This window comes from Camelus bactrianus, chromosome 15 (assembly GCF_048773025.1).
Source record: "Camelus bactrianus isolate YW-2024 breed Bactrian camel chromosome 15, ASM4877302v1, whole genome shotgun sequence".
Lineage (NCBI taxonomy): Eukaryota > Metazoa > Chordata > Mammalia > Artiodactyla > Camelidae > Camelus > Camelus bactrianus.
In genome coordinates, this window is record NC_133553.1 from 3,974,880 (window position 1) to 4,001,839 (window position 26,960).

The window sequence follows — 26,960 nt, forward strand, 5'->3', positions numbered from 1 at the left end:
GTTTTTTTTGTTTTTTGTTTTTTTTATCTAGGACACTTGCTTTGAACCTAGACCTCTTATGGAACACATGGAACAGGACAGTAGGATGAAGGAAAAGAGAGCCAAATAACTGAACTGCCAGAGGGGGGAGGAACTGAAGGTAAAATCACACACACACACACACAAAAGCAAAAGGACAAGGATACCTTCTGCACCCAAGCAGATATATTTTCTGCAAGTTCTCTGTTTTCATTCTCTAAATTCTTGCTCTGCTCAGTCATCTGCTTTAAAGTAACTAAAAGGAGGTGAAGCAATTTCTCATATTGGCAAGAAAACCCAGTAGAATAGAATTATCATGATTTATTAGCAGTAGAGACATATCTGGCTGGCACTAAGAGTATAATTAACTTTTTAGCTTTTCTACTGTGCCTAAAGGAAGCAAATTTTAGTGGCATTTTAAATGTGAGATCATTGAGATTCCTAGTTTAATTGTTTTCAAAGATGCAGAAACACAATAAAAAGTCTTCCCCTAAATTCTCTCCCAGCTATAAGCACCATTCTTAGAAAATGCAATCATTCAAATACTTCTGACATCACCAGAGATGAAAAAGAAAAACCAAGCATCCTGTCCCCTTAACATTCTATCCTCCAATTACTAAGGTAAGTAAACATGCCCCTGCTTAAAAAAAATAGAACCCTTATTCCACGCAGGTTCACCCCACAGCCAGGCCCTATCTGCAACACCACAGAAGGCAAGTTCAAAACGTTGCCTGACTGGGCCTGCACAGGCCTCCAGTGTCTTCCTGCTGCCTGGCAGATCGTCTTTCATGAAAACCATGTTGGGGGCCCTGAAGGACAAGGTCACTGGAATTAAACACTTTGGTACCATATGGGCTTCCCCACCTAGTCACTGGAGGACCTGGATAACACAAAGGCCCTAAATGACAAGCTTTTCTATCGCCAGGATGAGAATGTTACCATCACAGCTTCAGGAAAGCAGCACATGTAAAACAGCCAGTCACAGGTGACTCCACGTGTGAAGCTCTAGAACGCAGCCCTCAGAACCAGACTCCTCTCTCGGGCATCTAAGTCCCTCATCTGACCACACAGTGCACACGCGTCTTCTCTCTGCCCAGCGGGGATGCTCTGATGCTGAGATCCCTCTTCTCAGCACCAGCCCTTCTGCATCAACTGTTACCAACAGCAGCCCTTGAGGGCCTACTGAGCACCGGGCAGCCACTCTGCCCACCACGCACAGCCCCACTCGGTCAGCAGAGTGTGAAGCCTGCATAGAAAGCATCATCCTCAGGCTGAATCTCTTCCATTAAGTCCCCACTGCCATGAATGGCTCCCTTTATTTATGAGTCACAGCCCATGGTTTCCCCTCTGCTGTGACACACACCACCTGGCTACATCTGCATCCCTCCCTCAGCCTGGAGAATCCTGACAGGCTCAAGTAGTGTTTCAGCATCTTTACTTTTCACCAAGAGCCAGCTCATATTAGGGACACACTCCTAACATTAGACTCTTCTCATCACCTGCTTCCTCAAGGTTGCTATGCAAAATTAAGCTCATCCTAGTCTCCCTACTCCTGTCACCCTCCTGGCCTCTTAGCTCAATAGATGCCAACTTCCTCTACGATGTCATTTAGACACCATCGCAGGAGTAAAATTTTCAAGAGTTGAGAAGTCAGTTAGACATCAGAAGTCATTGTATTTACTTTTAGTTGAATTAAAATCCACATCAAATCCTGGTATTGAGAAAATATTACAAAGGAAACTAAACCCTAATACCTTACCTTGACACACTGGAGGCTTTACCTAGGAGAGGAAGAAACATTAAATTTGAAGTCAAAACATATAATTAGTAAATCTATAATTTCTAATAAACTATCAAAACAGTAATCCATTGAAATCACAATTATCACTTTGGTTCAGCATAACAATTAATATGATTAAAAATCAGGAAAAATCAGAATTTCCTACTTAAGGCATGATCTTTCACTCTCAATTTCTGATAGCACAATGTTAAATAACTTATTTTAGAACAAAAGATCTGCTTACATTCTATTAAATAAACATCACTCTATTCAATTTTCATAACACATATTCATATTTAACAACACTGAACTATATTATTTTCATGATATGTTGTTGTAATGCATCATTTATCTAATTTTTTTTTTGTCAAACCAAACATCCACACTTAAGTCCAGAACCTGGATAGTCCTGTAACCTTCAAAAGAGAGAGACAGAGAGGAGAAAAGTAAAAGAAAAATAAAGGCAAAATCTTTATACTAAGATTAAGATGCACCCCTTTCATTCAATGAAAGGTTTTCTGAAATCTTATACAGAGTTGACTGTTGAATTGATAAGCAATTGTAACATATGAGGTCGTAAGATTTGTCAAGACCACTAAAAACAAACGGACATCAAATGAGACATCAGACGAGAATGAAAGTGAGCAATGGCTGTAGTAAAAGCACACACAGCAGCAGGACGGACAGCGACCATTTTCAAGAAGCGAACGTGCTTCTTGACTCAGATACAAGTCATCGTCTGAGGAGTAATATTTCAGTAAAACCCAGGCAGGACTCCACTGTAATACCATGTAAAGACACATTTCCCTGACCCTTAACACATATTTCTTCATTCAAAACTTTAAGTGATGATCAGAGACTGAGGCCAGCCCCTAACCTTGCCAAGATATTGGAGAATCATCACAGTGTCGAAGATCCAGTGGCAATAATGTGGCAATAGAAGAATGCATCCACGGAGGGCAAACAGAAAACCACAGATGTTCCCTTAACTTCACACTTGCTGAGGAACACTGAGCTTCCCTATCCCCTGTCACCCAACACACAGGCAGGGGCAGGTGGAGAGATAGATGGGCTCACCAAATACTTAACCTTCCTGTTTTGTTATTGAAGAGAAGAGTTTATAAATTGCCACTGTCTCATTGAGAATATACTGTTGTCTTGCTCAATGAGTTCTTACTATAAAGATTTTGCAACAAATTTCCATTTCAAAACTAATTTGTGTTCAAGTTAGTAATCTAAAAGGAAACAAAGAAAAGACTCCTGGATTCTGGCCCAGGCAGGCAAATAAAATGTCCAGTGACTATAAAAATTCCTATTAGGTGTGATTAAAAGTACACTGTCAGGTACTTTAGTAATACTCACAGCAAGGACGGTCCTCCAGACGAACAAGAGAAAAATAGAAACTCCCCAGGAGGCAGCAAGAAGAATAAGCTTCCACAGAAGTTCATAAACATCAGACGGAGGATGGAAAAGGAGAATCAGAGTGTCGAGGATCTGAAAAGATATTAGATATAATGAGGAACCTCCAAGACATTCCCAGTGTATATGTCACAGAGAATCATCTTTAGAAACCCTCAACCACATCCTTAGCTCCACAGAGATGCGAGAAGGGACACTTGAGTTCAAAGGAGCTCTTGGGAGTGTGGGCATGTTTACTGCCTTGATTTGGTAATAGTTTCACTGCTGCACACATACGTCAAATACCTGACACACAAAATGTTAGAGATTTGACTTTGCTGACAGGCACATTGTAAATATTTTTAAAATAGTTAACAGAACTTAACTTATGAATGTAGAAGCCAACTTGAAATTGAAAATAAGCAAACACAAACCTACAGGGCATGGGACGCCTCCATCTTCTATTGTATGTTCATGAAATACCTGGACAAACCCCTATGAAATGTCTCCAAAAATACACCCAACATGTATGGGGAAAGAGCAATGAAGATATGTGTTAAAATACAGAGAGATGTACAGAGATTTATTTCTACATTTATAGGCTTGACATGAGTGAGAAAACAGACCAGCTCTTAGAATAATGTCAAAATTACTATTCCAGCAAAAATTAATGATATATTTTAGTCCAACTATCTAAAAACCTTGGAGGTTTTCTTCAAAATTCACTTTGGTTCTGAACCAGAGCATGTAATGTCAGACTTCTGAAATAAATAGGGATTTGTATAATAGAGTTTTAATCATATTATACAAGATTACTCAAAGAATGAAGTTACATAAAAAGAGAACTCAAAATAATCAGTACAAATAATTTACATGCATATTTCACAGTACTGCACCTACATCCATTAACAGCCACCAAGAAAATTAATTTATATTTCTGGAATGTACAGTCACCAAAACAAAAGCCAAACACATAGTTTTGTAAAAACTAGATTTATAAGTATTATAGGAGGGAATAAATGCACAATGTAATTTGTACTTTATCTTGACACCAAGTTTCAGTCTTTTGCAAATAAAACCCCTCTAGAAAGCATCCTCTGAAATCAGTAACACTGTCATTGTCAGCTCTCACATTTGGGGTCAGTAAAATGTGTGCTAGTGGAAAACATGCACTGTCTTTGCATAGCTGCCATCTGAGAGAGCAGTGGATCTCAGCACAAAGGACAGACATGCAGAACAAAGGCACAAAAACAAACACCATCTAGTCGCTAACTGGTAAAACCCCCTCCACCATGGGCATGCTTGTTACACACGGCACTGTCTGAGCGCTGACGTCAGCAGCTGCCTCCTACCTAGAGTCTATCCATCAGGGCCGATGTACTCAGGTTCTGTCAGCAGCCATGAGCAAAGGTGGAGAAGGACAAGTTAGTTTATCCAAATGCTCAAAGATGTGGTAGGGAAAGAGGGCTGACTAACCTGTGAGAACTCAGTCTCATTCCCTTTGAGGGAAAAAATCCCAACAAAGATGACCTAGAAACGCCCTCCTTAGTAGGCTCAAAAGAAACAGAACAGACTCTTCTTTGGGTGGAGTGTTCATGTGGCATTGATTCTGCTTCAGTGCAAAGACTGTTCCTGACACTCGGTTTTTCCAGGTCCGTAAGAATCTGGTGGAAGCCTATCAGAACAAACCACTTAAATCCATGAGGTGTTCTCAGTCTTTCTTTTTTAGGGTGTGGAGGTGATTTATCCTGACACAGTAAAAATTTCACAGCATGTATCTGAATTTTCTTTATATTTAGACAATTCTAAGGACATGAAGGACACTTTCTGCCTTGGGGAAATCAACATTCTTCACAAGGACACGTCACTAAAAAAAAAGACATCTCGTCCACCTCCTGGTCACATCCCTCCTGAGCATTTCCTCATTGTAAACATCACAGCAGGTTGCAGCCACTGATTTTCACATCAGCTTGGCTCTCAGGGCTCCCCCATCAACCTAGCTGGACACAGAGTCCCTGGGGGCAGCCTCCAAGATAAAAAGGAAAGGGATAACTAAGAATTTGCTAGAAGTCCAATAAAAATAAAAGCAAAAATAAACAAATGGGACCTAATTAAACTTGGAAGCTTTTGCATAGCAATGGAAACCATAAGCAAAACAAAAAGACAAGCTACAGAATGGGAGAAAATTTTTGTAAAACATGAAACTGACAAGGGCTTAATCGCCAGAATATATAAACAAATCATACAACTAAATAAGAAAAAAAAAAAACTCAATCCAAAAATGGGCAGAAGACCTAAACAAGCAATTGTCCAATGAAGACATACAAATGGCTAACAGGCACATGAAAAAGTGCTCATTATCACTGATTATCAGAGAAATGCAAATCAAAACTACAATGAGGTATCACCTCACACAAGTCAGAATGGCCGTCATTCAAAAGTCCACAAATGACAAATGTTGGAGAGGCTGTGGAGAAAAGGGAACTCTCCTACACTGCTGGTGGGAATGCAGGTTGGTGCAGCCACTGTGCAAAAGTTTGTAGATTCCTCAAAAGACTAGGAAGAGACTTACCATATGACCTAATAATCCCACTCCTGGGCATATGTCCAGAAGGAACCCTACTTCAAAAATACACCTGCACCCCAATGTTCATAGCAGCACTATTTACAATAGCCAAAACATGGAAACAGCCTAAATGTCCATCAACAGATGACTGGATAAAGAAGAGGTGGTATATTTATACAATGAAATACTATTTGGCCATAAAAAACCAATATGCCATTTGCAGCAACATGGATGTCCCTAGAGAATGTCATTCTAAGTGAAGTAAGCCAAAAAGAGAAAGAAAAATACCATATGAGATTGCTCACATGTGGAATCCAAAAAAAAAAAAAAAAAAAAGAGCATAAATACAAAACAGAAACAGACTCACAGACATAGAATACAAACTTGTGGTTGCCAAGGGGCTGAGGGGTGGGAAGGGACAGATTGGGAGTTTGAAATTTGTAGATACTGATAGGCATATGCAGAATAGATAATCAATATTATACTGTATATCACAGGGAAATATATACAAGATCTTATGCTAGTTCACAGAGAAAAAAATTCTGACGATGAAAATATGTATGTTCATATATAACTGAAAAACTGTGCTCTACACTAGAATTTGACACACTATTGTAAAATGACTATAACTCAATAAAAATGTAAAAAAAAAGCTGTGGTATATTTTACACAATGGACTACTACTCAGCCATAAAAATGATAAAATGATGCCATTTGCAGCAACAGGGAATGGATGGACCTGGAGAATGTCATTCTAAGTGAACTAGTCATAAAGGAAAAGAAAAATACCATATGATATCACTTATATTTGGAATAAAAAAAAAAAAAGAAAAAGACACACATTTACAAAACATAAACAGACTTACAGCATAGAAAACAAACTTATGGTTACCAGAGGGAAAGGGAGTGGGAAGGGAAAAATTGGAAGTTTGAGGTTCATGAATACTAATCTCTATAAAGTAGACAACAACTAGTTTACACTGTACAGCACAGGGAACTCTATTTAATATCTTGTAGTAATTTATGGTAAAAAAGTATATGAAAATGAATATATGTATTTTCCTATATGACTGAAGCATTCTGTTGTACATGAGAAATGGACAACATGGTAAACTGACTATACTTCAATAAAAATATTTTAAAATTTATAGGGCTATTGAATATTTTTGTTACATTAAAATTTCTGAAAAGAATACACTTCGAAGAAAAAACAAAGTTGCTGTAAGTTAACAAACCAGAAAGCACAGAGCAGAGATGACATTTCCCTGTTTAACAGACCAGCACCAACCCAGTGCTGAGACCCCACTGCTCCCAGGACTGCCAGACATCACCACCAGGAAGGGTGCACACACAGGAGAGCACACTGCACAGGGACGGAACCGGAACACGCACAACTTGAAGCAGGATCCTGACAAGCTTTCCTGGAGCCAGTCTCACTATGACTTCTAGTAAATAGGAGTTTCTCGCTTTTTAAAAAACTGCTTTACTGAGATATATTTCACCCATTCCCGCATTTTAGGCATACAACTCAATGGCTTTTAGGATGTTCACACTTCCTTCTTTGATGCAATAAAGTAACTATTTCAGGTTTCATCCTGTCAACCTGCTGTTTGGTCCAAGAGGTCCTGATAGGACTCAGATCTTGAGGACGCTGGTGGCCAGAGCCGCTCTAGGCTGGTCAAGAAACCTGTCCTGAGAGCCTCGGGCTTCACCAACGATGCGTTCCCATCAAGGACCCTATGAGAAAGCAGCTATTTAACCACAGTGTGAAAGAGCCCAGGAAAAAGGAGGACACCTGATGCCCGATGTTTACTCACAGTTGTATTTTCATATCCAGTACACCCCAGCACGTGGGACCAGAACATCCCCATCACCTCCATGTCCTGGTCCTCTCAGGTGGGGAGGGGGGAAGGGAGGGGAGGGGAGGGTTGGGGAGGGGAGGGGAGGGGAGGGGTGGGGGATGGGGTGGGGAGGGAGTGTGACAGGAAGAGGGGTTGGGCACTTGGGAGGAGAAGAAGGAGGTCACAGAAAGGATGAGGGCCAATCAAGCTCTTGAGGGGAGGAAGGAGGGTTCAGTCAGGTCAGAAGGTCAGCAGGTCAGGAAAACAAACAGCAGGCAAGCGGACTCTCAGGAGCAGCTGGAGGGGACCAGACGCCTCCCTCCAAGCCTTCTCCTGTCTGAACGCTGCCTTAGCAATGCCCCAGGCTTTATGCCCTCTCTCGACCAATCACCTGCCTTTGCCCCTGGCACCTCACAGTGGGCATTCCGGGTGATGTCACTTTTACAATGAGCCCCTCCTAACTGATCCCCCACCACCAACTGCCATCTAACCCTGAGTCCTCTCTGCAAACTTTTCTGACCTTATACTTTCTGGTCCTGCCCAACCCATGTCCCCTGCCCCCTACTTCTGGGGTGCTCTCTCCTCCTTTTCCAAATTCCCAGGATTTCCCTTGGGCAGTGGCTGAAAAACATATTAGGTAGACAATGACAGAACCAAGAGGAATCAAATATACAGGCAGGGTGGGAGGTCCTCACTCCCCTTCGCTCAGCACTGCACACAAAGTGCAGAGAGAACGTCCACAAGATGGAGAAGCTCTTAACAGCACACCATCTTAATCACATTGCCACACCCATGTGGCCGTCCTTATCTGTAGTACACCTGTAGGTGACACATTAATTTTAAGTACGTATGTCACATGCATAAAAATAAGCCCTATGATTTTTGCCGAAAATATATAAAACTATAAAAAATAATTATATATTGTCACACCCCCTACACTGCACTTGGGTGATTCACTTACACCCAGGTTCAAGGAGGCAGAAACTACCTGGATGGGACAGAAACAAAGTTGTGCTTTGGGGCAGTACTGGCTGTGAGGGGGCCTGAGAAACCCTTTTGGGGCGGTGGGAAGACTTGGTGTCTAGATATGGGGGGTGGTTGTGTTCACTCAATCAAGAAATACTGAGCACGTGGGGCCTGCCAGTCTCAGGAGTCGGAGAGACCCTCCTGCCCTGTGGGGAGTTGACCCCGACTGCTCACAGGCCCAGTGGGGCTGCGTTTCCAACTGCACTGCTGGGCCTTCCTGGTCCCACAGCCGGGCTTCAGGTGCTGTGCTGGCTCCAGGATCCCCTGCCCTGGAGGGACTGAGTCCCATCCAGGGTGAGCAGGCTTCAGGGATCCCGGGTCTCCTCCTACTGTCAATCAGAATTCCTTCCAATCCTCAGGATTCGGGACCCCCTGTAAATCACCAATTAACATCAGGTCAAAGGTATTGAGGTCTCACACTAAGCAATAAACTGTGCCAACTGACCAAATTCAAAGTGCAGTGTTCCAACTACACAACATTCTCAATAACCCATTTTATGGATGAGAAGACAGAAGGGATGTGAATCACCTAAGGGTCTCGGGGCGGCGAGTGCTGTAACTTTACCCTGAACTAAGATCTACCTTGGAAAGCGATTCCACCTGGAGCCCATCCTGTGACCTGCTCCCTGAGGTTCTGAGGAAGACCGTTGGCTTTTCCTTGGGAAATTCCTCTTGCAATGACATTAAGTCATGCATCAGTCAGGACAAACGGTGAGGATGTGTTCACGAGGGATCCTGACTCTTAACGGCAAGTCAACTCTGTCTCAGGAAATGGGTCTTCTATTACCACTAATTCGGGCACCAAGGTAAATAAGAGTAACAACATAAAATCCATCATACATATAAGTACTTTTAATTTAAAATATAAATAACTTTATGAACTATAAATGGATGCATTGCATTGGTCCATGACAAACAGGACATTACATACATTCATTACAAAGAAGTGCTGTCATGGGTGGGGATGTGGTGACAAGAGCAGGGTCATTTTTAGCAGGGAAGGATGTCCCACAGCTCTCAGTACAGGGTGGGTAAGTTCACAGTGCTTCTCCCCACGACCAAACTCTCAGCACACACACACACACACACACACACACACACACACACACACACACAGGCAAATGCACATAGATCCTAAAATGACCATATACCTTCTGATCAGAAAAAAGATAAAGATATGTGCTCACACCACCTAACAACACACTGACCACACACACAGTTCCCATAATAACTTCTTAATACTTCAGTTCTATGAGCCTCTGAAGTTCCCCTCACTTGAGCTCACCATCATCTAACAGAAAGAAATCATAAACAATACTTCAAGTTTGATTCATTACAGTTCCTCTAAGAACTTATATTATTGCAAGTATCAGAAGAATATAAAATTCAATTTCAGATGGAGTTTTTGCCTCAGTAGTTTTCATGGTTAAAAGTTTCCACTGACTACACAAAATTATTGGCTCTACTTTTCTCGTTCTGTGCTTTCTGTCCCAACTAAAATTTCCCTATACATCTCGTTATTTTGGATTTCAGTCAGTGGCCTGATATTGCATTTTGTAGATAGTTTGATTGTTCCTATAGATCACTATCTATTGATGAGCATTTTATTCTTTTAGTATTAAATAGAACAACTGACTTCCAGTCTACAGCTTTTCCTGTAACTGGAGAAACAATAAAGCTTATACCGACGTCACTCACCACTACATTACCAGACTCACAGCTTGTCCTGACCGCACTCTGAACTCCTCTAGTCAGTGCCCAGAAAAATCAAGCCCACACACTTGTGGATGTGACTCTATAGGGCAGCACGCCCACCTTCTCCATTTACTTACTCTCAGTTGTCACTATTTTCCTATATTTGACCTAGAAGTTGCCCTCCTCCTACCCCTACCCTGAGCATTTCAGAAGAGTAACCTAAAAGCTAAACTCTTCATGGCACAAACTGTAATCGCATTACTAGTAGCCATAAGGTTAGCCTATCAATGAATTTAAAAGGATTAGAATGAACGTATGATAATTACTTTAAACAAAAACATTTTGACTCATAAAATTGTAATTAATTTCATAATTATCAAATGGCATTAGTCTATATTACTATCCTCTTTGCATTTACACTATCCTATATGGATACTAATATATAAATCACACTTAATATCCCCATTACTATGCTCAGATGGCACAATATCATTTTTCATTACAGCCGCTGTCACCACGCTCAGCACCCATTCTACATGAGCTGGCATAACACCTACCATCAGTGCTCCCCGCCTGTGCGGCTGCACCAGGACCGTCACTAACAGCTGTGGGATCCAGCGCCTGTGGTACTGATTGTGTACAAAATCTTAACCTTCTTCAAGGCTAAAACTCATTATTCCAAACATTATAGTAATATAATTAACATGATTACCGAAAATTATATCCTCTGAATTAACACTAAACCTTATGGCATATTAACCAGCCTTATCAGCTTATTGCTCCTGAATCAACTGACACAGCCTCCACTTTTCACTAGCCTCCTTTCTGTTAGTGCCTCCACTTGCATCAACAACGTCTCTTCTTCCACCAGCATACACAGCCAGCCAATTTCATTCATCCCAGCAATCATTAACCCCCAAAACTGTGTCATCACAAGTACCCTTACTACAAACATCCTTAGACTTTCACACTTCACAACTGACCACATTCTATAGTTTAATCAAAACAACATTAGTCAAAACCCTAATTATTTACTACCCAACAGAAAATCAGACAAGATGATTAAATTCAGGACTCTGTTTCTTACTGTATGTACTCCTTGGATCATTTTCACTTGCCACTGCATTAATTTTTACCCAGAATCTTGTAGGTTCCTTACATTTTATAATAATTCAACACTAAACTCAGGCAGCATCCATTTCTTAATCTGGTGTTTCCCTGTGACTGGCATGTGTAAGAGCATTTAGAGTAAGCAGACTCCTTTAGGACCTGCTCCTTTGGTTCCCAAGGGCTTAACTGGAGTTTGCATTCCTGGACCCAGAGCACCTGCAGTCATGCTGCTCACACGAGGCAGCTGGGGCACATCACACATTATAATATTTAATCCCTTGGAAAACCAGACGGCATATCCTGTCCTTATACTATCTTTACAAAGAATGATCATAACGAGCCCCATCTGTCTGTGCCAGACAGACGTACAGCCACTCCCCGCAGGGCTCCCCACCAGCCACAGACAGTAGGAGCTGTGGGCATCCGTGCTCAGACAGCATGATGTCACAGAGGTGCTCCAGCCCTGACAACAACCCACGCCTTACGTCCTGGTCTGAAGCACGTGTCAGGCACCCAGGCACGGGGTTCAGCACCGGGACGAGGAGTCCCCTCAGCTGGAGTGAAAACCAGAGAGCTTGCTGGTGCACTGTAAGACGCGGAGCCACTGCTCTTGAAGAGCCTGTGCAGAGACCTGCTGACTCCCCGTCACGGCAGGGACACAGCAGGCTGAACAATGCCTGGAGTTCCAGCCGGCTGGCAGGGGTGGCTCAGGGGAACCCCCGGACTCCCCCAGGCTCCTGCTCCCGCCCTCCGTGTTCTGGTGCTGCTCCCCAATCAGGTGGAGGCCTCCACTGCCAGTGAGCGTGCACACCGTGGGAGAAAGTGGCGCTGGCGTGGGTGTGGCCCTGCCTCTGAAAAGACGGCTGGCAGTCACGGCCAGCTAGTGTCCCCACACACACTCTGCAGGGAACAGCACCAGCACCAGGGCAGGGCCTGCCATCACCAGAACTCACTTTCCTGTGCACGCCTGATGGGGTGGGGCCAGCTCAGTGGTGTGGCCCCAATCTCTCTGGCCCCGACCCACCCTCTAGCCAAGGTGTGCACACTGGGGAAAAAGTAAAACCAGTACAGAAGGGCTGCTGCAAGCCCTCAGGCCTCAGCCACATCCCAAACCAGAGACTGCCACCACACCTAGGAGAACCCCACTCCCACAGAGATCCTGCTCCAGCCCCACAGGACCCCATGCCACCCCTGATAGGGCTGGAACAGTCACTGAGCAGAGGAGAAGCCCCTGCTTCAACCTGGAACTGGCTCCAGCCCCTCTGTCTCCAGCCCTGCCGCCCCCATTGCAGCAGCTGCCAGCACGTCCCGGGGGAAGAGGGCAGCCCAGGATCACTTCAGGTACAGCTCTTCCCAACAAACCCACTGGGCACAGAAGACTGCACAGGAATGCTCTCACACAAGGACACCTTTCATTCTGGGGCAGGCAACTGTTTCACCTAATTTCACAGAAATACAGAAAGTTAAAATGAGAAGACACAAGAACACATTTTAAATGAAAGAATAACAAAATAACCATAATGAAAAGAAATAAATACTTTACCTGACAAAGAGGTCAAAGCAATAGCAACAAGAATGATAACTGAACTTGGAAAAAGAAGAGATGAGCACCGGGAGAACTGTCAAAAGAACTAGAAAATATAAAAAAGGACCAATCAGAGCAGAACTGCAAGTTGTACAGAAGATTAGGCAATGCAGATGATCCATTAGCAATCCGGAAGACAGAATGAAAAACACCCAATCAAAAAAGCAAGAAGAAAAGGCCTGCTACATGAGTTTAAAGCACTTCTGAGACAGCAGCAAGCATAGTAACACTCACATTACAGGAGTCCCTGCAGGGAGAGAGAAAAAGGCTGAGAAAACATTGGATAAAATTAAGGCTGAAAACTTCCCTAATCTGAAGAAAGAAACGAGTATCAAGGCACAGTAATCAGAGAGTCTCAAACAGGATCAGCTGAGACAGACTCACATCAAGACATACCATCATTCAAAAAGCAAAATTTAAAGACAACGATAGAATTCTAAAGGCAGCAAGAAAAAAGGAAAGTGTCATAGAAAAGGAAATCCCTCATGAGTCTATCAGCTGTCTTTACTGCACATATTTTTTAAACTTAGATGTATGTACTGTTCATTGTCTCTAAGACTGTTTAGAGCTTTAGCTTTTTAAACTTATGTAGTTATTAAAGGAATAAAACCAAACACAATAAAAATTCAAAAAGATACACACATCCCACTATTAACAGCAACACTATTTACAATTGCCAAGACATGAAAGCATCCCAAGTACATATCAACAGATGAATGGATAAAGGAGATTCACCATATATAGGTAATGGAATACAACTCACCCATAAGAGAGAAGTGTATTTTTCCTTTTTTGGCCTTCATTCATTTTTAACTTCAAAACCCAGAATTTTAGAACTGGCATAAACATTTCCATTGCATCAAAACCAACAAAATACCTAGAAATAAACTTAACCAAGGAGGTTACGTGTATTCTGAAAACTGTAAAACACTGATGAAGGAAATTGAGGATGATACAAAGAAATGGAAATGTATCTTATGCTCTTGTGTTGGAAGCAACAACATTATCAAAATGGCCATCTACCCAAAGGAATCTACAGATCCAATGCAACCCCTGTCAACACTCACGGCATTTTTCTTTTTCTTTTCTTTTTTTTTAGCTTTTTTTATTAATTTATAATCATTTTACAATGTGTCAAATTCCAGTGTTCAGCACAATTTTTCAGTCATTCATCGACATATACACACTCATTGTCACATTTTTTTCTCTGTGAGTTATCATAATATTTTGTGTATATTTCCCTGTGCTATACAGTGTAATCTTGTTTATCTATTCTACAATTTTGAAATCCCAGGCTATCCCTTCTCACCCTCCACCCCCCGGTAAGCACAAGTCTGTATTCTCTGTCTCTGAGTGTATTTCTGTCCTTTATTTACTCTTTGTTTTTGTTTGTTTGTTTTTGTTTTTTAGATTCCACATATGAGCGATCTCATATGGTATTTTTCTTTCCCTTTCTGGCTTACTTCATTTAGAATGACATTCTCCAGGAGCATCCATGTTGCTGCAAATGGCATTATGTTGTCAGTTTTTATGGCTGAGTAGTATTCCATTGTATAAATATACCACATCTTCCTTATCCAGTCACCTGTTGATGGACATTTAGGCTGTTTCCATGTTTTGGCTATTGTAAATAGTGCTGCTATGAACATTGGGGTGCAGGTGTCATCCTGAAGTAGATTTCCTTCTGGATACAAGCCCAGGAGTGGGATTCCTGGGTCATATGGTAAGTCTATTCCTAGTCTTTTGAGGAATCTCCACACTGTTTTCCATAGTGGCTGCACCAAACTGTATTCCCACCAGAAGTGTAGTAGGGTTCCCCTTTCTCCACAGCTTCTCCAGCATTTGTCATTTGTGGATTTTTGAATGACGGCCATTCTGACTGGTGTGAGGTGATACCTCATTGTAGTTTTGATTTGCATTTCTCTGATAATTAGTGATATTGAGCATTTTTTCATGTGCTTTTTGATCATTTGTATGTCTTCCTTGGAGAATTGCTTGTTCAGGTCTTCTGCCCATTTTTGGATTGGGTTGTTTATTTTTTTCTTATTGAGTCGTATGAGCTGCGTATATATTCTGGACATCAAGCCTTTGTCGGTTTCACTTGCAAAAATTTTCTCCCATTCCGTAGGTTTTCTTCTTGTTTTACTTCTGGTTTCCTTTGCTGTGCAGAAGCTTGTAAGTTTCATTAGGTCCCATTTGTTTATTCTTGCTTTTATTTCTTCTAGGAGAAAATTTTTGAAATGCATGTCAGATAATGTTTTGCCTATGTTTTCCTCTAGGAGGTTATTGTATCTTGTCTTATGTTTAAGTATTTAATCCATTTTGAGTTGATTTTTGTATATGGTGTAAGGGAGTGTTCTAGCTTCATTGTTTTACATGCTGCTGTCCAGTTTTCCCAACACAATTTGCTGAAGAGACTGTCTTTATTCCAATGTATATTCTTGCCTCCTTTGTCAAAGATGAGTTGACTAAAAGTTTGTGGGTTCATTTCTGGGCTATATGTCTGTTTTGGTACCAATAACATGCTGTCTTGATGACTGTAGCTCTACAGTATTGTCTGAAGTCTGGGAGAGTTATTCCTCCAGCCTCTTTCTTTCTCTTCAGTAATGCTTTGGCAATTCTAGGTCTTTGATGGTTCCATATAAATTTTATTATGATTTGTTCTAGTTCTGTGAAATATGTCCTGGGTAATTGGATAGGGATTGCATTAAATCTGTAGATTACCTTGGTCAGTGTGACCATTTTAACAATATTGATTCTTCCAATCCAAGAGCAAGGGATATCTTTCCATTTTTTAAAGTCTTCTTTAATTTCCTTCATCAATATTTTGTAGTTTTCTGTGTATAATTCTTTCACCTCCTTGGTTAGATTTATTCCCAGATATTTTATTACTTTGGGTGCTATTTTAAAGGGGATTGTTTCTTTACTTTCTTCTTCTGTTGATTTATCGTTAGTGTAAAGAAATGCAACTGATTTTTGAACGTTAATTTCGTAAGCTGCTACCTTGCTGAATTCTTCAATCAGTTCTAGTAGCTTTTGTGTGGACCTTTCAGGGTTTTCTATATATAGTAACATGTCATCAGCATATAATGACACTTTTAACTCTTCTTTTCCAATTTGGATCCCTTTTATTTCTTTCTCTTGCCTGACTGCTGTGGCTAGGACTTTCAGGACTATGTTGAATAGGAGTGGTGATAGTGGGCATCCTTGTGGGAAGCTTTTGTGTTTTTCACCGTTGAGTAATATGCTGGCTGTAGGTTTGTCATATATAGCTTTTATTATGTTGAGATATGTTCCCTCTATACCCACTTTGGCGAGAGTTTTTATCATAAATGGGTGTTGAATTTGATCAAATGCTTTTTCTGCATCGATTGAGATCATCATGTGGTTTTTGTCCTTTCTCTTGTTGATGTGATGTATTACATTGATTGATTTGCATATGTTGAACCAGCCTTGTGTCCTTGGGACGAACCCCACTTGGTCATGATGTATAATCTTTTTTATGTGTTGTTGGATTCTATTTGCTAGAATTTTGGTGAGGATTTTGGCGTCTATGTTCATCAGTGATATTGGCCTATAATTCTCTTTTTTTGTAGTGTCTTTGCCTGGTTTTGGTATCAGGGTGATGGTGGCTTCATAGAATGAGTTTGGGAATATTCCCTCCTTTTCAATCATCTGGAAGAGTTTTAGAAAGACTGGTATGAGTTCTTCTTTGTATGTTTGGTAGAATTCCCCAGTGAAGCCGTCCGGTCCTGGACTTTTATTTGTAGGGAGGTTTTTAATTGCTATTTCTATTTCCTTTCTAGTAATCAGATTGTTCAAGTGTTCAGAATCTTCTTGATTCAGTTTTGGTGGACAGTATGTTTCCAGAAACTTGTCCATCTCCTCTAGGTTATCCAGTTTGGTTCCATATAGTTTTTCATAATATTCTTGTATGATATTCTGTATTTCTAATTTGTTTGTTGTAATTTCTCCATTTTCCTTTCTTATTTTGCTAATTTGTGCTCTCTGTTTTTTCTTCTTCGTGAGTTTGGCCTGAGGTTTGTCGATTTTATTTACTTTTTCAAAAACACCAGCTTTTGGTTTGGTTGATTTTTTCTTTGGTCTTGTTAATCTCTATTGTATTTAAATCCCCTCTGATCTATATTATTTCCTTCCTTCTGCTGCTTTTTGGGGCTTTTTGTTCTTCTTTTTCTAATTCATTCAGGTGGTGGGTTAAATTGTTTATTTGAGATTGTTCTTCTTTTTTGAGGAAGGCCTGTATCGCTATAAACTTCCCTCTTAGCACTGCCTTTGCTGTGTCCCATAGGTTTTGAGTGGTTGTGCTTTCATTATCATTTGTCTCAAGGTATTTTTTAATTTCAGCTTTGATTTCCTCATTGATCCATTGTTTTTTCAATAACATATTGTTTAATCTGCATGCTTTCCTTTTTTTCCCCTTTGTTTCTCTGATGTTGATTTTCAGTTTCATGGCATTGTGGTCAGTAAAGGTGCTTGAGATAATTTGTATCTTCTTAATATTGCTGAGGTTTCTTTTGTGCCCAAGTACATGATGAATCCTGGAAAATGTTCCATGTGCACTTGAAAAGAATGTATATCCTATTTTTGGGGGTGTAATGCTCTGAAAATATCCACCAAATCTAATTTTTTTATTATAGTATTTAATTTCTCTGTTGCCTTGTTTATTTTCTGTCTGGAAGATCTGTCTAGTGATGTTAATGCAGTGTTAAAATCTCCAACTATGATTGTATTCCCATCAATATCCCCCTTTATCTCTGTTAGTATTTCTTGTATGTACTTAGGTTCTCCTATATTGGGTGCATATATATTAACAAGTGTAATATCCTCATCTTGTATCATTCCTTTAAACATTATAAAATGTCCTTCTTTATCTTTATGGCCTTTGTTTTAAAGTCTATTTTGTCTGAAATCAGTACTGCAACACCTGCTTTTTTGGCTTTTCCATTTGCATGGAATGTCTTTTCCTTCTTTCACTCTCAATCTATATGTGTCCTTCTCCCTAAAGTGGGTCTCTTGTATGCAGCATATTGAAGGTTCTTGCTTTATTATCCAGGCTGCCACTTTATGTCTTTTGACTGGAGCATTTAGTCCATTAACATTTACAGTAATTATTGATAGATGTGTGTTTATTACCATTTTGAACTTATCTTTGCAGTTGAATTGGTATATCCTCTTTGTTCCTTTCTTCTTCCTTTTGTGGTTTGGTAATTTTCCTTTGTATTATCATGGATTTTATTTAATTTTTGTGACTCCCTTGTAAATTTTTGGCTTGTGGTTACCCTTTTTTGTAAATCTATGAACCCATTACTATAACTGTATTTATTAAACTGATAGTAACATGATCTCAATCCCATCCTATTGTTAAAAAAATTTAAAAAAGAAAGAAAAAAATATTCTATATTTCCCTGCCTCCCTCTCCCACTCTCAGTGATTTGTATGTCTTCTTTTATAATTTCATGTTTACTTTATTTGTAATTCATGAGTTATCACCTTTCCAGTTGTGAGTTTCTCATTTCTGTAGCATCCTGCTGCTTTTCTATTTAGAATAGCCCTTTCAATATTTCTTTTAGCATGGGTTTAGAGTTGCTAAACTCCTGCAGCTTTTTTTGTCTGTGAAACTCTTTATTTCTCCTTCTATCCTAAAGGATAGCCTTGCTGGATAAAATATCCTAGGCTGCATCTTTTTTTTTTCATTCAGGGCTTTGAATATATCTTGCCACTCCCTTCTGGCCTGTAGTATTTGTGTAGAGAAATCAGCTGAGAGCCTTATGGGGGTTCCCATGTAACTTACTCTTTGCTTTCCTCTTGCTGCCTTTAGAATCCTTTCTTTTTCCTTGACTCTGGCCATCTTGATTATGATATGTCTTGGTGTGGGTCTATTTGGGTTCTTCCTGTTTGGGACCCTCTGAGCTTCCTGTACTTGGATATCTGATTCCTTCTTTAAGTTTGGGAAGTTTTCAGTCATGATTTCTTCAAAAACCTTTTCAATCCCCTTTGATCTTTCTTCCTCTTCTGGGACCCCTATTATGCAAAGATTGGGATGCTTTATATTATCCCATAGGTCCCTTATGCTATTTTCATTATTTTTTATTTGCTTATCTTGCAGTTCTTCTGAATGGGTTCTTTCTATCGCCCTGTCTTCTAGACCACTAATTCGTTCCTCTGCACTATCTAGTCGACTTTGCACAGCTATTAGATCATTCCTCATCTCTGTCAATGAGTTTACCCATTCTACTTGGCTCTTCTTTATAGCTTCAATTTCATTTTTTACACATTTTATATCTCTAAACACTATCTCTTTTAATTCCTTCAGCAATTTGATCACTCCTATTTTGAAATTTTGATCTAGTAGGCTATCGATGTCTATTTCATTGATCTTTCTTTCAGAGGATTTCTCTTGTTCTTTTAATTGGGAAACGTTTCTCTGCTTCATCTTGCTCATACCTCTCTGGCACTGTGGTTTATGGAGTATCAGTTGTCTATTATGGTCCTTAAAGGTTTAATCCATCTAATGCCTATTTAGGAATAGATCTTAGGAAAAAAAGAAAAAAAATAAGAGAGAGAGAGAGAATTTTAAAAGAAGGGAGAAAGAGGGTTTGAAAACAGTGTATAATGAATAATAGAAGAGCGAGTTGAAGCAGAGTATTAATCGGGTTGAGACGTCCTTTTAAAACCTTTAAAAAAAAGGGGGGGAGATGAATAGATGTATTTGAAACCTCTGTCTAATCAAAAACAGGACATCAAAACCCAAGAGAAATAGAAATGTATTAAGAGGTAAAAATGAAGAGAATAATAGAAAATAGAACAGGTAAAAACAGATTTAAAAAAAGGGGGGTTGTCGGTGTTCTCCTGGAGTCTGTGTGCTTTTATTGTGAAGTCTTTCTGTCTTCATCCTGTTTTGGAAGCTCAGCTTGCTGTTTTCAGAGGCCCTCCATTGGCGCCCTCTTCTGTGCTGCTCTCAGCACCTGTCGGCAAGCAGACCACGCCTCCTCCTAACACTGGGTCAGGTGCAGCTCTCCTCTGCTGTGGGCGGGCGGGTCGCTGCCCCTCCAGATGCCGCAGTCAGATGTTGCAGACTGGCCGGGTAGGAGGGCGGGTCGTGCCCACTCCCAGGACCTCGGTCAGGGGCTGTGTTCCTGCCCGAAAGGCGGGGGGCCTCTCTCGCTCTACCTGCGCCTCCACCGGTAGCTCCGCTGCTCTGTGCGGCTGCGCGCTCCGCCCTGGTCGGCGCTCCGCAGGTGGGCTCGGGGAAGGCCGAGGGACAGCCCTGTCCCTGCTCCGAGCCAGAACCCAGCTCCTTGTTTGTCTTTGTTGAGCAAGTTCTCTGAGGGACCAGGATGAAAGGATACTTTCTGCCCCAGGCTGTATGTAGGCCAGTCTCAGTCTGGCCTTTAAGGCTGCTAAGCCCTTCGTTGCGGATGCAGGTTTCACCCCCGCCCCCGCCTGGGTGCTAAGCACCGGAGGATATGGCGATATGGCGGCTGTGCCTGAGCCCCGCCTCTCTTCCCCCGAAAAGTTTCCGCAGGTTTTCAGAGATGGGGGTATGCACCCTTCCCCCTAGAGCACATCAATCTTGCTGTTTTATGGAGGGCCCAGGTTGTTCTACCCTGTGCACCCACAGCCTCGGCACGCAGCCCCTTGCGTTCCCCCGGGGCTGCCTCCGTGCAGCCGCCCCCATCCTCCACCCGGCTTGTGCAGCCTGGCCCTGCCCTCTGCTGCCGGCCCGTCTCAGGCTGGGTGTATGGGGGACTCTCTGTGCCCGTTTAACTTAGTTCTTTCAGTCAAGGGCTGCTGTGTACAGATCCAAGCCTCGGAGGCTCCACCTCCATCCAGCTGGCCTCTCAGTGGAGAGGGGAGACCCAGCGAGCGAGTGCCAGTCCTCGTTTGCTGCTCCCTCCCCGCGGGACCCGTCCCGAGCTGCTTTGCCTTTTGTTCTTTCTTTTTTCCTTTTCTCCTACCAGATTTTTGGCGTCTTTATCTTTTGAAGAGGGCGATGTTCTGTCGGAGTTCCGCAGGTTCTCTGGTTGGCTGAGTGGGTCCATAGATGTGGGTCTTGTTGTATCTGTGGGAGACGGTGAGCCACGAGCGTCCCTGTACTCCGCCATCTTCTCCGTCCTCCGTCTCTTATTTTATAATTTATGTGAAATCTAACATTTACTCCTGTTTAATGAAGAATTTGGTAGGTCTTTGTTCCCAGTTCCTGGATGGCAACCCCTAAAGCCTTGAAATTTCCCAAGATAGGAGTGTATTTTCTATTCATGGTGGACCCTTGGATGGCTTGTGTTCATGAGATGACTCAGGATTGGGACTGGCCAGCCAGATACACCAACCATGTGATTAGAGGAGTGGAGCTTTGAGCTTTGTGACAAATGAGTTACCACCAGGAGAGGAATGGGCTCAATGGTTAGGGCTAAGGAAAGGTTTGAGTCAGTTAGGGTTTGGGTTAGCCATGACGGTAGTGACCCAATAAATCATGTCTTTGTAATAAAGCCTCCAGAAAAGACTTGGGGCTATAAAGCTCAGAGCTCCTGTGAGCTTCCTGGTTGGTAACACTCTTGGAGGACTGTCACACTCAGATGCCATGAGGGCAACCCTGATCCCTTCCCACTGGAGTGCTCTCCACAACAGCTCACCTGATGAGATCTAAGGGCTGCTTCTTGTCTATGCTTCAAGGAAGAGCCCATTCCCTGTACAGAAGGCCCGGTTTGCTGGGGCAGCTGAGGTCCTCTGACGGAGGCTGAAGTTGCACTGGGAAGCAGAAACAAACAGGTGAGCATCACTGTCACCACGTTTTCACATGTTCTGTTGTTAAAATGTGGTGCTAACACTTCGTGGTCATTTGTAAATAAGGGGCCCTCACTTGCCAGGAGGGATGGAGGTACCATATACTTTTTCATAATTCTCACCCAGTATTAATACTAACCCCTTGAGGGTCACTTGCAATGGTGGGTGGAAAGGAACGTTTGGATGTTACAGTCCTGGGACCACCGTAGGTACCTGGTGAGAGCCTTGCAGATGCTTAATGTCCTACAAGCGGGCCAGTCTTCAAAAGCTAAAAAACTAGGCCACCCAAGTGCCCAAACTGCTGCAGTGGAGGGACACCTGATGGTCCAGCCCCCTCCTTGGACACCCAGAGGAACCTGGACTCTGGCTGGTTAGGGGCAGGGTCAATTCTAAAACCCAGGCTTTTTTGTCCCCACAATTCAGTAGATATTCGGTGACAACACATGGAATGTAAACAACAAAGAAACTTGACATGATGTTATATATTTAGCTTATTCAAGAAACAAAATTTAAATCCAGTCATTCTCCTTCCCACCTGACCTAATTTGCTTTCTCCTGTACTAGAACCAGATTATTACCCACCCAGCCTTAGCATGGGTCCTGACTCCACTTACCTCCCTCCCAAACACAACATGAGATGATTCCTCAGCCTCGATGTGGGACCAGCAAGTACAAGAGGCTTTAGTGGAAAAGAACTGGTTGTGCACAGATGCCAACTAAACACTGTAGGATCCTGGTGTCCCACATTAGTAATCATGACAGCTGTTTGCAAGTGTCCCCAAAGTTCATTTAAGACTCTCACTGCTAATTTTGCTGGGACATAAATATAAAACATGTGGACGGCTGGACTGGACTGCTATGCTGGGTCTCTGATCCAGGAAGCTCAATGTCTGCTCCTTGTACCCAGCTCCCTGTTCTGTTCATGCATGTGCATCTAGCAGCTGTTTAGTGTCCATTTTAATATCTTAAACAGTGCATTTCAGTATTGTCTTCATCCACAAATACGTGTACCACACAGTAGTAATGATCAATCTCAGTCTTTGCTTTCTTTGGTCTTAGAGAGTCAGATAAATGGATAGCAAAGATAACAAAGTCATAGAGCGCTATAATACAGTATTTCCATTATTTCAATGACAGGATTTATTTAAAGAGCTTAGATATAACATCCTTGCATTTATGGCATCATTAAGCGTCTGAAGCTGTTACATTTTAAAAACTTCATTTCATGCGAGATGTTATCCATTAGAGAAGTTCTCCTGAATTTGAGGGGTTGCTGTCATCTCAGACGGAGTCCCTAAAAAATGTCAACACTCTGCAGTACTGCCATCATGACAAGAACCCAGACAGATGAAATTTGGAAAGCCCTGTGGCTTCCTAGTGCACAGACAGAAAATGGTATTTCAGAGGGAAAAGCCTGAATTACAGAAAATGATAAATGAAATGGTATAAAATGCATTTCCCTTACAAAGAACTAGTACTTATTTGGTTGATAATAACATCTGTCAATAATTATGAAAAGAGCTGACAGATGCATAGTACTTACTATTAGCCAGGGCTGTTCTAACATTGACACAGATTCATTAATCCCCATAGCAACTCTACGAGGTGGGTACTATTATTATCCCCATTTTATTGATGAGGAACTTGATAAACACAGTGGCTAAATGACTTTTACAAGGTTGACAGCGAGAAACCAGCACAGGTGTTCCAGCCTGACTCTACGCTCTTGGCCACTTCTCTTTTTTTTTTTTTTGTGGCGGGGAGATAATAAGGTAATTATGGTGGGGGTTGGGGAGGTAATTAGGGTTATTGGTTTATTTTAGAGGAGGTGTTGGGGGCTGAACCCAGGACCTTATGCGTGCTAAGCATGCACCCCATCACTTGAGCTGTACCCTCCCCTCTCGAGTCTATGCTCTTAGCTGCTAATCCGCACTGCCCCACATGGTAACTCTGGGGGAACTACAGTTCATCCATTCACTCGTTAAACTCAGCCTTCCCGGTGCCTGGGATTTAGCAGTGAACAAAACAACATGGTTCTTGCCCTAAGTGAGCGTCTCGCCTCCTGACATATTGTCTTCACTTTACCCAGGAAGAAACAAGGTCAAGGATATTAGCCTTTTCCTGTTAACACCGGAGGATACATGACGTGCTTTATTTCATTTCTGCCATTTGACTTACACCATGGGGAGGGAAAGCTGCCTTGCAGATCCCAGAGCTCACAAGCCTGTTAATCCCGAAATTTTTTTTAACACTATCCCTTAGTTGATACTTGATCTGAGAAAGGATGAAGTAAACCTAAAAAGATTCTAAGAGAGTGTGTGGTTTATACAGGGTAACTAACCAGCCACTGTTTATTATCCTAACAGGAATCTGTAGGCATATTTCTTTTCTTTCTCTTTTTTTCCTTTTTTTGGGCAGCTTTTAAAAACCAAACCAAACCAACCAAACCAAATCACTGATAATTCAACAGCAGGCTCTAAATCACCCCCAAGACAGCTGCTAAACTCGGTTTAGACTTACAATGCAGCTTCTGGTGGCTGGATTGAAGAATGTATCTCTATCCTGAATATAAAAGTCATTCATGCAGCTCTTCTCAAATAGGGCAATGAAAAACTCTTGCTCCAGCTTGATGATACTTTCATCCACTTGGGGGACTTTCAGATAACAGCTGAAATTATCAAAGGCTGAGGACCGAGTTTTCAGGTCATTGGGCTTCAGAGGCAATTTTATGTGCAGTATCTCAACGTATGTACAGAGCACCTCCCACAGGGTGTGTACTTTTGCAAATACAAGCTTGTCATCCAAAACCTACATTGGGAGAACGAAAACACAAACCAGGAAACTAACTATTTTCACATTTTTAGTACACAGGTTTTTCTTACGTTGCTGGTAGTTAAAGCACTTGTGCAAACACACACACATATGACACTGGTAAAAGTGAAGGTATAATAAAAGTAGATTTGCAAACCATCATACATATTTGCCTTAAAGATAATTTCTTTGTTGAAATTACTGAAAAGTTATTTAAAATCCTTACAGTTCATTCATAAAATAACCAATGTTTTAGATGAAGAAAAGCAAACTTCTTAATTTTTAGTCCAAATTAGTAACTAAAAATAGAAACACCAAAATATTCTTTGCAGTTGTATTGTAATGACAATTTTTTAAATTTCTGAAACCTAGGACTAATTACATATCTGTTCAATATAGTGTTAAACGGCCATTAAAAGGGATTTAAAAGAATTATATTTATTGTTATGGAATATATAATAAAAGAAAAAAGCAAAAAAACATGAAATAATAATTTTCCTTCTTGGAAGGGAAAAATATCTACATTTGAATAAAAAATTTTAGAAGGATTTTAAGATTCTTAATGTATAATTAAGATACAGATGATTTTTAATTCCACTGTTCTTTCATTTTCAATTTCTGGGGGTAAATTTTTATAATAAAAAAATCTTTAAAAATGTTCTTGCATAATTAATAGAGATATTTATGAGTACATTCTCTGGCTGTTAGAAAAGATCTCCTAGCTTTGGATCTGAAATATACATTCCATAATGCAGATTCTGACTGACTCGCCTCCCAGCCCACAGCAAAGGCACGGCTAGTGTGACATGTTTCAAATACCATTCCAGGTAACATGCAGGCTCCCAACCAATGGCTGCAAAGGGACTGACACTGATCTGGTTGCTCCCAGCTGCAGACCATCATAGATGAGGTTAGATTCATAGGCTCAAGTTTTCTCTGTCAAAAGAAACCAGAAAATGTTAGGCTTTTACTTTCACCAAGGGAACAAGAAGTTGTTTGATTTTTTTTATGCAAAAATAACAACAAACCAATTTGAACCTGATGAAAAGACATTTGCTCAAAACAGCACAGTAGCAATGAAGGTGCTCTGGCAGGCAGAGATTTGTTGGATTCCTGTGAGTGCTGGACTCCCACATGGAATTCCCTTGGCACTCCAGAAGGCCTGTGGTTGTCCCCATGTGTTTGTGGCCATATGTGGAGCACAAAACTCTCTGGCTTTGCCACAATTTCAAAGCCTTTTTTGGCTTTTGAAAAGTTTTGGACTCAAATGGAGTTTTCTTGAGTCCACTCACTGATGTCATTCACCAGATTTATAGTCCAGATCTGACATTCTAGACTCTTAAAATCTTGCAGACATTCAAATGGTTCAGGTTTGGGTGTGTATTTACCTCTGCAGGCCTGGACCAAATTCGATAAAGCCACCCGGACAAGTTCAGCAAAATGTAAAGAAATTTTTCTCTCTGCAAGTCTGAAATGTCTGTGAAGCTATAAAAACTTCTGCTTCTACAAAAATAGAGAACCAACTCATCAGTAACATATCTATCCATAATGCATGGCCATTTAAAAACAAATACTGTATTAACTGCTATTAAATTCTATCTGGCTTTTGCCAAATTGTGTCCTAAACTGTAAGGAAAGTATATAAATGTAGAGAATTTTTGACCTTTTAAGAGAAAAAGGAACCCTCCTACTCAGTTGGTGGGAATGTAAATTGGTGCAGCCACTATGGAGGACAGTATAGAGGTTCCTTAAAAAACTAAAAATAGAGTTCCATGTCATCCAGCAATCCCATTCATGGGTATATTTCTGGAGAAGAATATAATTCAAAAAGACACATGCACCCCAATGTTCACAGCAGCACTATTTTCAATAGCCAAGACACTGAAACAACCCAAATGTTCACTGACAGATGACTGGATAATGAAGGTGTGGTATATTATATAAATATGTATATATAAGTATATATACACACACATATATACACACACACACACACACACACACACAATGGAATACTGCTCACCCATAAAAGATAAAATAATGCCATTTGCAATAACATGGATGGACATACAGGGTATTATGCTAAGTGAAATAAGTCAGAGAAAGAAAAACAATTATTCTATGTATTAACTTATATGTATATCTAAAAAATAAAACAAATTAATGACTATAATAAAACAGAAATATACTCACAGGTACACAGAACAGAGTGGTGGTTACCAATGGGGAGAAAGATGAGAGGGGAGGCAGGAAGGGAGTAGGGGATTGAGAGGTAAAAATTACTACATATATAATGGATATGTTACAGGGCTGCATCATACAGCA